The sequence below is a fragment of the Bombus pascuorum genome, chromosome 8, assembly GCF_905332965.1.
Source record: "Bombus pascuorum chromosome 8, iyBomPasc1.1, whole genome shotgun sequence".
Lineage (NCBI taxonomy): Eukaryota > Metazoa > Arthropoda > Insecta > Hymenoptera > Apidae > Bombus > Bombus pascuorum.
Window position 1 is genome coordinate 12,685,043 of NC_083495.1, and position 10,749 is coordinate 12,695,791.

Here is a 10,749-nt window from a genome sequence, read left to right on the forward strand (position 1 = left end):
CCACGTAACGCTGATAAAAGTAATCGAGTCTCGTGACGCTACCAAGCAATTTACATTTTTTTTCAAGGGTAAAAGGGAAGTGTATATTCAATTTCCTCCACTTTAACCAAAACAAAAAAAGGACATAATTCGAAAGTGTCCAATCAAATGCGATCAAGGTTTCAATAATCCGAGACCTTGGCATCGTGTACTTTCGTTTTGCACGAGCCAACACGTGTCACAATATAGTAAACATCGTGGAAACGGATTAAGCTTTTGGGTAATTTTCATCGGTCATTATTTCGGTATGTCATTTCAGGCGCAACCGTGCTATTAATTAATTCGATTAAGCGCACCGTCGATATCGTTCCATCGCCAAATGGAAAGAGATAATGAGAGAGCAATTTGAGAGAGAGAGAGAGAGAGAGTGGGGGGGGAGGGACGAAAAAAAGAGGAACGTGAAAAAGTTCTTATGATTAAGCGAAACGCGAGCAATTATCGTTTATCTGCATTGTACGGTCATCGATCGGCAAAATGGGCGGTACCGTTCGATCGTTCGACTTAATACGCAGATCGGTTCCGCGTTTCACGATCTTCTCTCTCATGATTTGCAATTCGTACTTTTGTATTGCAGGATATATCTATGTATAATCGTTCAGAAGTACCTGGAAATACACTCATGGACGCTCTTTTTTGACAAAATATAATTTGATATAATAGCGGTAAATAATAAACGAATACTATACAATTACATTCTACGTTATTAGTTTATCATTATACGACACGATGAAATTGGTTTTAGACGATTCATGGATATGCAATGAAATATTGTCGCTTGCAAGAATGAAAATACGTCATAGTAGAATGTTTTAGCCAGGTTTATCACAGAATATTCTGGGAAAGTTCTTTATCCCCGTTTAATCTGTAAAACATAAATCAGATAGATTATCTGGTCTCTAAGACACAGATCAGATAAGGAAGATTCTTTTAAATTAATAAAAGGACTATGAATATCATGTAGGTACATAGAAGAATCGCATATTTAATTTTAATACATTGTCGATCAAGTTTTTAAACAAACAATTCGAATTTATTATTTGTTAATGAATATAAACTCTATTTTCTTCCCTAATAAATCCTCGGCAAGTTTACATTATTCGTTGAATCAGTAAAGATATGACGAGTATTGCTTTTAGCCATTAATTTCCCATTAATATATATATATTTTACTTAACATTCATGTTGCTACAAACCAGTTACAGTGTTTAAGATGCTTATCGACAATAGTATATGTATATATAGCCTGAAGCAAGGAAGTCTGACGGGGACACAAGACGTTAATAGAACATTCTTGCTCTGATTATAAATGATTGACGGTTATATAAGAACATACAGAAACATATAGAAATATATACAAGGAACGCTAAACTCTGTAACACAATCCTGCATCGTTTAACGTATGCAAAACTTAAAATTTAAAACGATAAATGCAGGTTTATGAATTTATGACTGGAGTGGTCAAGGCTCGCAAAGGGGGAGTCGATGAAAGTTCATGGAGATACGAATGACTCAGTTAAAATTCGTTGAAAGTTTGGCATCGTTCAAAAGAATAACAGCTTGATCTATATACTCGCACCTCTGTCCTGATACGCGCGCAAGACGCAGCGTCATGGTCAGAACAGGTAGCTAAATACGCGTTTTAAGCGTATCTGTTTATTATTTTGGCCGCGTTTATCGCGAGACGAAACGGCGAACAACGAACGCGACTTTAACCTATTAAACTTGATTAATCCAGGCTGTCAGCGGAAACAACTTGGCTGAGAAACTACGATGAGGCACGGCGGCACATCGCCTTGAGAACCGAGAGGAAAATCAAGCGAACGAGCTCGAAGGGAGTTTAATCGAAGGAAATAAGAAATGACGGAAGGATAATGAGAAAGTTTAAACGAATTTCACTTTTTAGCCGACTCAGCAGTGATCTTTGAACCTTCTGCGATCTAATCCTGTTCTTGCTTTGTTAGAAAATGCCGGGAGAAAAAAAACTTCGACGTAACGCGATGAAATAGAACAGCGTTTTATATTTCTCCGGAAGAGAATTGTTTGGTGCAGGAGAAACACGATTGGACTGAAAATGACTTAAGGTATTTGTAATAAGGGGCGTTGAAGATGAATTTATTAAGACTAGGAGAAATTTATTGTCTCTAATTTTTCAATTTTACGTTTTAATTTAGATTATAATTATGGACATTGAACGAGATATATTTTCACTAAATTACGTAGATAAAAAAGAAATTCTGTTTCAAATAGAAAGTGTTTGCCCTGAAACAAACACGGCTGATACAATCTTTCTAAACATCTCTGAAAATCTTTTTGACTGACTTTAGCATTCTGCTCTGGCACGTTAGAAACCGCACAATTTTTGTTAAACAAATTTCTTTTTATCTTCAACCGACTTTTCGACCTAACTTTTTCCGAGTTGGCTTTCAAAGGGTCGAAATTTGAAGGGTGGTTTTACCCTTTAAACTTGAGTTACTGCAGCTAGAAAACAGAAAACAAAAGATACGTATCTAATATTTTTGGCTGGATGTTCTTCGAGCCTACAATGTTTCATCCAACTCGAAGGTACCATACGCGTTCTTTCTTCCAAAGCGAAGGTGGAAGACAAGGAAATCTTGTTTTCATGACCAACAAGAACGCTCCTGAAAGGGCGGAAACACATGGACGATCGTTAATTAAATGGAGAGTTTATTAAACAAAATTTTGACATAATCTTGTACAAGTGCAATTGGAATAATTTTGCGCTTCGTTCGTAACATTTATGGGAATCGTTGTTATGCAAATGAATATAAAGGGAGTAAAGGTTCGTAACGAAAAAGAGGAAAACGACGAATGACGATGAAAGAAACATAAAATGAAGAACAGAATCTCTATTGTCAGCTCGATAATTGCTTCGGTTCCAAATTAGGAATTTAAATTAGCATAACATTTCGTTCGACGATACTCGACCGATGTCGACAGATCATATCATTCAATGAAGGCAGTCGAGTTCCGTGAATGGATTCGCGTACTCCAATAAGCGAGCCAAGGCTGTTAAAATTTGTATTTTATTCATATTGAAATCGAATTTATACCTGAGAACCGTATCGCGATAGTATAGAGGCCAGAAATTTCGGGCATTCGAGGTCGTTCGTTGTCCATGGTACTTATAATTTTTACTTTTACTTTCCTTTCAAACGTGTTTCTACACTCTCGTAACCCTAACTTCTGTCTTTCCTCCTGTCTCTCCTTCCTATGTAATTAATGAAATCAATTATCAGAATTATACAAACAATTCTGCAACAAAACGATACAAACAAAATAGAAAGAATTTAACAGTATAATATTTGATAGTAACAAGTACAATAACAAGGAAATTGTATAGAATCAGCATAATTGTAAGGGGAACCTCAATTTTGACTATGGTCGATGATTTCACGATATTTTATTGAATAATATTAGTAAACTGATCAGTTAGAATTTATAGATTATAGATTTTTCTTCTATAATTTTGCAGTTTCGTCGCATAGAATAATAAAATGACTGATAATCTGTAAAATTCATTTGTAAGATATAAGTTATTTTATTATTAAATTTATCTGGCTACCATCGATAATTAATTAGTATCATAATTGTGCCAAAAAGTCTGCACAAATTAATTTGATACCTTTTTTCATCAAACTCGGATATTTATTTACAAAAAGCCAAAATACGCTTGAATTTTCGAAAACGTCGAATTATATAATCTCCTTCTAATTTGAAGAAAGTATTATGAATTCTGGTTATAAGAATTTGTTATAAAACTAATAGCGTTCTAGCTATCGAAACAAAGTATAAAGTAATTAAAATTCTCTAAAATGACGTAAGTGCAACAGAAATTGCAAAAATATATAACGTCGAACAAGCTATAATCACAGTCAATAAAAAACACGATACTGAATATTAGCACGTACATTTCTCTGGTGCTGGCAACGGTAGAGAAACTTTAAATATCCTGATGTAATGAAATGATCTCATCGCGATAAAGACGATAATAACGACGATTTTACAGAAATGGCAACAGCAAATGAAAGTGGTAATGAAGTAATTTCTCGGCCGAAGCGTTCGAAGCATTCGGAAAAAGGCTTCGACGCTTCGAAACACAAAAAGAACGTATTTGAATTAAATGAAATTTCATATCAGAAAAGTGATTTATTCTACTATTCGAAAAGTTCGTCGTCCCAACGATTTTGTCTCCCTATTATTTCAAATAAATCAGGCTATACCGTAATTACTTAGTAATTGCCAAGTACTTACATTTTTCCAACGTGTCTTTCATACGACTACAAACATTTGATACTATGAAAACGAAATGTTAAGCCTAATGAAAAGAAGCTTCATAGCAAACTAACAATATGTGCGGATATTTTCAATAGCCACTGTATAATCGATTAAATATAAAGTCATTGAACGTGTTTATACACATAATATAATAAAAATAATATCACTTATCGAGTACACGTGAACTCAAGTGTCCCTAACACTGGAGGGTTACCCTTTGTTATCCTTTGATCGTCAGACGGCCTTGAACGGCCGAAAACTCGCGACCTCCGCTTCGACCGTTGCAAACCAGTCGTTGTCACGCGTCACGATCGCAAATCCCGGAGGTGATAATTTCCAGGAATGCCGGATCTCTCCGTGCGGCCTCGTCCGCGCTTTCCTCGCGGATTCGTGCGTCAGTTTCCAGATCGTAAACACCCGGGAAACCGCCTGCGATCGCCTTCACCTCTACGGCGCGTCCACGCCGTGTCGCAGAAAAATATCGTTGGATCCGGTACCCGATCGGCCAGCTACCTATCGCGTACTGCCTCCGCTCGATCCTTCCGTCTTACAGTCAACATACTGTCGTTCTACACATAGGAGGGGGCTCGTTCTTTGTTATTCGTTATGATCGCTGATCGACCATTGAAACGATCGTTAATTCCCTTCAATGTGCACTTGTCATCGTTGCTTTTATTTCACGAGCGGCTCGAATCAATTTTGGCGATTTTTCGTTCGATGTTTCTGCCAATGTACAGTTGCGTATGAAGAAAGTTTAAATTTAATTTTTAATTTTGTACTGAAAGTTTGTTACTGTGATATATAGTTGTTGTATCCATTAATTACTCTTATCAAATATAAGGCTGCTTTTGTTGTTAGATCGCGGTGTCCTCTTTCGTGTTACCATATTGGTAACAGTCGTCTATTCCATGGTGTACAATATTTGTATCTCTTCTATGGTTTTGTTAAATGCAATTCCGTTTTGTCAAAATACGATGACCTTTTCTACCTGTTTTATTAAGATTCTTTCGTCCGGTGCTTATCCTATGAACATTCCCTCTTTCCCTACGACCGAAATACGCAAATGCGAGTGCAATGCGAAATGATAGAATACGAGATTTAAATCGTAGAACCGGGTCATTCCATAGCGTTGGCTAGAGTTGCGAATTGCGTACAACTACGTTGCAGCGAATCGCAACTTTGAAACCCTCGAAGCGATGCATCAGCGAATTGAGAAGTCAATGAACGGGATAGCGCAATGAATTAAATTGATCGGCTGCGTAATGGAGATAAATTGAAGAAGCACAGGCGAATTAGAAGATGCGCGTCTCGTTTGTAGGACTTATATATCGTTTCGAGCTCGAGTGGACGGAACGCACTTCTTGTCTTTCGACGGATTCATCTCACGAACATGAAATTCAAAGAAAGGTAATTACTAATTTAGAAACATAGTAACAATTGTAGGTAAACTCGTATTCACGAAGATTGTATATTGGCAAGTCATACAAGCCGTATTATTTAACAAAAAAGAAACAAAAATGTCAGACTTAAAGAGATCGACATTGTATTATTCATTTTCAAAAATCTATGGATCTAATATTCGTCGAATTAACGAGTCTTTATGCTACTTTCATCTCATCCGACAAATTTTTTAACGTATACCAAATCGTGTAGCAAACAATGATAAATATCCTCATCTTTGTACTTTTAAAATCATACGTGTTGAAAGACAGTTTATCGAATTTAGCGAAATCAAAATTGCATTAATCGTTTCCAACAAATTCACAGAATCGAATGGACGAGTCTTTGTTCTGCTTCTACCTCGTCCAACAAATTTTCTCGTCTACATACCGCACCAATACCTTACCAAATTGCGCGTAAGATTTGTATTTTCAATTCCAAATTCTAACAAGCAGTTTGTCTAATTTAACCCTCTATGAACCAACAGAATCTTCTATCGAATTAACGAGCGCAGAGTAACGGTTAACTCATCACGACCATAAATATACCTGGCCACGTTGAGCTAATGAATCTTCTACACTGCCGGTTTGCCGGATTTAACAAGAATAATAAACGGCAACGGAGGCTGCTAGTCTCTGGCAAGCGTTGTGACACGGTCGCTGGCAGACGTAACCGTGAGAAAAAAAAGGCCCCGCAGCGAGGAAAGAGAGAAGAGGAGACGGTGAAGGTGAAGGAAGCAAAAGTAAAAGCGGACTGTATGAATCTCGAGTGGAATGGAGCGATAGAGTCGGTGCATGGCAAACGAGCAGACCGATTGCGTCCTGGCAAAAGCCGGAATCCGGTCCGCGATGAGCACGCGCGTTATCTAACGGGTATCACGACCCCCTGTGCGATGGACGCCACTATATCGAGACATTATTCCTCTGTGTCTCACCATTCGTTGCAATTTATCGCGTCCAATCGAGAGGAAACGCCCTATCGCTTGTTTTCTTCATCTTGGATACCGCAATAAGATGCTTGTACAGTAAATGCTTATACACAGTAAATAATTATAACGAAAAGATATATAAGCCTTAATAACGATAATTTCATCTACGACATTTCATTTAATCTACGAAAATGTAGTTTTTCTAAATTTCGGAATTTATTTAATATTTTCCTTGCAACGTTTGTTCGGTTCGATGAACGGACGAGAGCCAACGGCTGATGGGGAGAATCAGCGACATATAGAAAATCAGCAAATTGAACGTGAATTTACATCGACTACACATCGGATTTACAAAAGTTAGCAATCAACTTATTAGTCTTTTATCTCTAGGGAAAGCAATAAAATCTAACGAGTATCTGAAACAACTTGCAACCCTAGATTCGACTTTAAAAAAGATCAACATCGAAATTGATAAATGTAAATATGCTCGAGGAAATCAGAAACTCTCGAAATACAACTAACTGGAACATACGGAGCACACGATACAAACAGCAATAGTCGAAAATACACCAGAAGAATACAAACGCAGAGTCAGTAAAACAGCCCCATTACCTATCGATGACGAGGTACAAAAGCATACGGAATAAACATCATTACCAGCAACGTGTAAACGAGACTGTTCAAAGGTCGGAGTAAGGGTTCGTTTATGACTTAGACAGCACCTACCCTTTCTTTGGAAATTCTAAAGTAAACACTATTTACAAAATCCTGTAATCCTCCTAATTGATGATTCAGAAAATACCTGGTCGGGTAGGAACAATGAACGGACGAGACCCAACGGCTGATGGGGAGAATCAGCGACATATAGAAAATCAGCAAATTGAACGTGAATTTACATCGACTACACATCGGATTTACAAAAGTTAGCAATCAACTTATTAGTCTTTTATCTCTAGGGAAAGCAATAAAATCTAACGAGTATTTGAAACAACTTGCAACCCTAGATTCGACTTTAAAGAAGATCAACATCGAAATTGATAAATGTAAATATACACGAGACGGTCTACTCGAGGAAATCAGAAACTCTAGAAATACAACTAACTGGAACATACGGAGCACACGATACAAACAGCAATAGTCGAAAATACACCAGAAGAATACAAACGCAGAGTCAGTAAAACAGCCCCATTACCAGTAACGGTAAACGGTAAACGAGACTGTTCAAAGGTCGGAGTAAGGGTTCGTTTATGACTTAGACAGTACCTACCCTTTCTTTGGAAATTCCAAAGTAAACACTATTTACAAAATCCTGTAATCCTCCTAATTGATGATTCAGAAAATACCTGGTCGGGTAGGAACAATGAACGGACGAGACCCAACGGCTGATGGGGAGAATCAGCGACATATAGAAAATCAGCAAATTGAACGTGAATTTACATCGACTACACATCGGATTTACAAAAGTTAGCAATCAACTTATTAGTCTTTTATCTCTAGGGAAAGCAATAAAATCTAACGAGTATTTGAAACAACTTGCAACCCTAGATTCGACTTTAAAGAAGATCAACATCGAAATTGATAAATGTAAATATACACGAGACGGTCTACTCGAGGAAATCAGAAACTCTAGAAATACAACTAACTGGAACATACGGAGCACACGATACAAACAGCAATAGTCGAAAATACACCAGAAGAATACAAACGCAGAGTCAGTAAAACAGCCCCATTACCAGTAACGGTAAACGGTAAACGAGACTGTTCAAAGGTCGGAGTAAGGGTTCGTTTATGACTTAGACAGTACCTACCCTTTCTTTGGAAATTCCAAAGTAAACACTATTTACAAAATCCTGTAATCCTCCTAATTGATGATTCAGAAAATACCTGGTCGGGTAGGAACAATGAACGGACGAGACCCAACGGCTGATGGGGAGAATCAGCGACATATAGAAAATCAGCAAATTGAACGTGAATTTACATCGACTACACATCGGATTTACAAAAGTTAGCAATCAACTTATTAGTCTTTTATCTCTAGGGAAAGCAATAAAATCTAACGAGTATTTGAAACAACTTGCAACCCTAGATTCGACTTTAAAGAAGATCAACATCGAAATTGATAAATATAAATATGTACGAGACGGTCTACTCGAGGAAATCAGAAACTCTAGAAATACAACTAACTGGAACATACGGAGCACACGATACAAACAGCAATAGTCGAAAATACACCAGAAGAATACAAACGCAGAGTCAGTAAAACAGCCCCATTACCAGTAACGGTAAACGGTAAACGAGACGGTTCAAAGGTCGGAGTAAGGGTTCGTTTATGACTTAGACAGCACCTACCCTTTCTTTGGAAATTCCAAAGTAAACACTATTTACAAAATCCTGTAATCCTCCTAATTGATGATTCAGAAAATACCTGGTCGGGTAGGAACAATGGACGGACGAGACCCAAATGGTGGGGTGAATTACCGTTAGTCGTAGACAAAACATCGTACTGTGTGGATGAAATATATCAGTCTTCAACAGAGTGTCGTTCTGCGTGGACGAAATATTTCAGTCTTCAACAGAGTGTCGTACTGCGTGGATGAAATATTTCAGTCTTCAACAGAATGTCGTGTCGTGTCGTGCGGGTGAAATACTTTTTTTTTTTTTAAATAGTTTATTTAGCCAATATTTGATTTTTTGTACATTTTTGAGATTCACAATAAACAATGAATTTGAGTATAGTGTGTTTAGGCAAAAGTACCGATACGCGTCGGTACGACGTAGCCATGGTCTAATATGTGTCGTGGATTTTCGGTTTTTGCGTTTATTTTTTTGTTTTTTGGGTTTAAGTCGCATTGGTGCGTGATTTTTGTGTATTCTTGTGTGTGTTGTATTTTGTCCTGAAACTTGGCCGCAAAACAGGACTCCTCGGTGTAAAACAAGACTCCTCGGTGTAGGTGCGGGTGAAATACCTCAGTCATCAACTGATTGTCGTGCCGTGTGTGTGAAATACCTCAATCTCAACAAGATCCTACCACCGGCCTGTTCATAGCATCCACTAACATACAACAAGTTCAAATAAGGTAATAAATTACACTAACATTTATTAAATATTAGGTTGTCCGAAATAATAGACGCACAATGTTCTTTGTTTTATATTACTTTGTCGAATTACGTACGATCCATTTTGTTCTGTTGAGATAAACACCGCGACATTTTACAGACTTGGTTTCGCGTTTGTACGAAGGTGCACTGTTGTAAAAAGCACGTTTGTCAAAGAAAGATACTTTTCAGACAACCTAATATTAAACCTCCTCCACCTTTAGTTTTAAGTCATTCAATGTACGCGATGCTTTTTAGTTGATAATTCGCAACAGCGTTCGTAATGTTTATAACGAAGGGGATAATTAACCCTTAAGATAAAACTACGCTCGAAACTCCTAGTGTTGTTTAACTTTTTTAAACTTTTTAAAATTTAAACTTTAAAATTTTCATTTTCCTTGCAAAATATGTAATAACGAAAGGACATTCGAGATTGTTGTAAGAATAAAACGACGCTTGAAATTGTCGTTATCGTTGCCTAATCTCGACATTTTTCTCGCAACAAGTATGATATTTAGAAGGAAAGGAAAAATAAGTAACCTCTGTTTGCCGTTGCGATCTTAAGATTTCTCAATATAACAGATAGCTTAAACTACGTAATATACGTATTCTATGCTTTTGACCTATTTTCATGTAGAATAACATGTTCCCCGTGATTGTCCATTCGTATCTACTATCCAGTCATGTGTATTTGACAAGTTTTCAAACTCGATATTCTTGAAAATGAAGCTTCGCATGAAAAAATATTATTCTAGATTTTCTATTTATTTTTCGATGTAAAGTAACTTCCACTTCGATCTTTTCGCGTGTCCTGCCACGCTCTGTTCATTGACAGTTTCATAGAACAAGACAGTTTCGTAGGGCTTTAAATAAAGGGTTTAAACAGTTATACCGGACGATTTAATTAAAATTAGTTTCGTTAAAAAAAAGAAGCGTACCTCCCGCGAGAG

The 10,749-nt window shown here is 37.1% G+C and overlaps 1 long non-coding RNA gene across 1 annotated transcript; it reads right to left on the bottom strand.

Moving 5' to 3' along the window:
* Nucleotides 1-2,441: 2,441 nt before the first annotated feature.
* Nucleotides 2,442-3,612, bottom strand: LOC132910158 (uncharacterized). Its single transcript, XR_009658701.1, has 2 exons — nucleotides 3,111-3,612; nucleotides 2,442-2,678 (listed from the first exon to the last, which is right to left on the bottom strand). It is a non-coding gene; the product is annotated as an uncharacterized LOC132910158 (long non-coding RNA).
* Nucleotides 3,613-10,749: the final 7,137 nt, after the last annotated feature.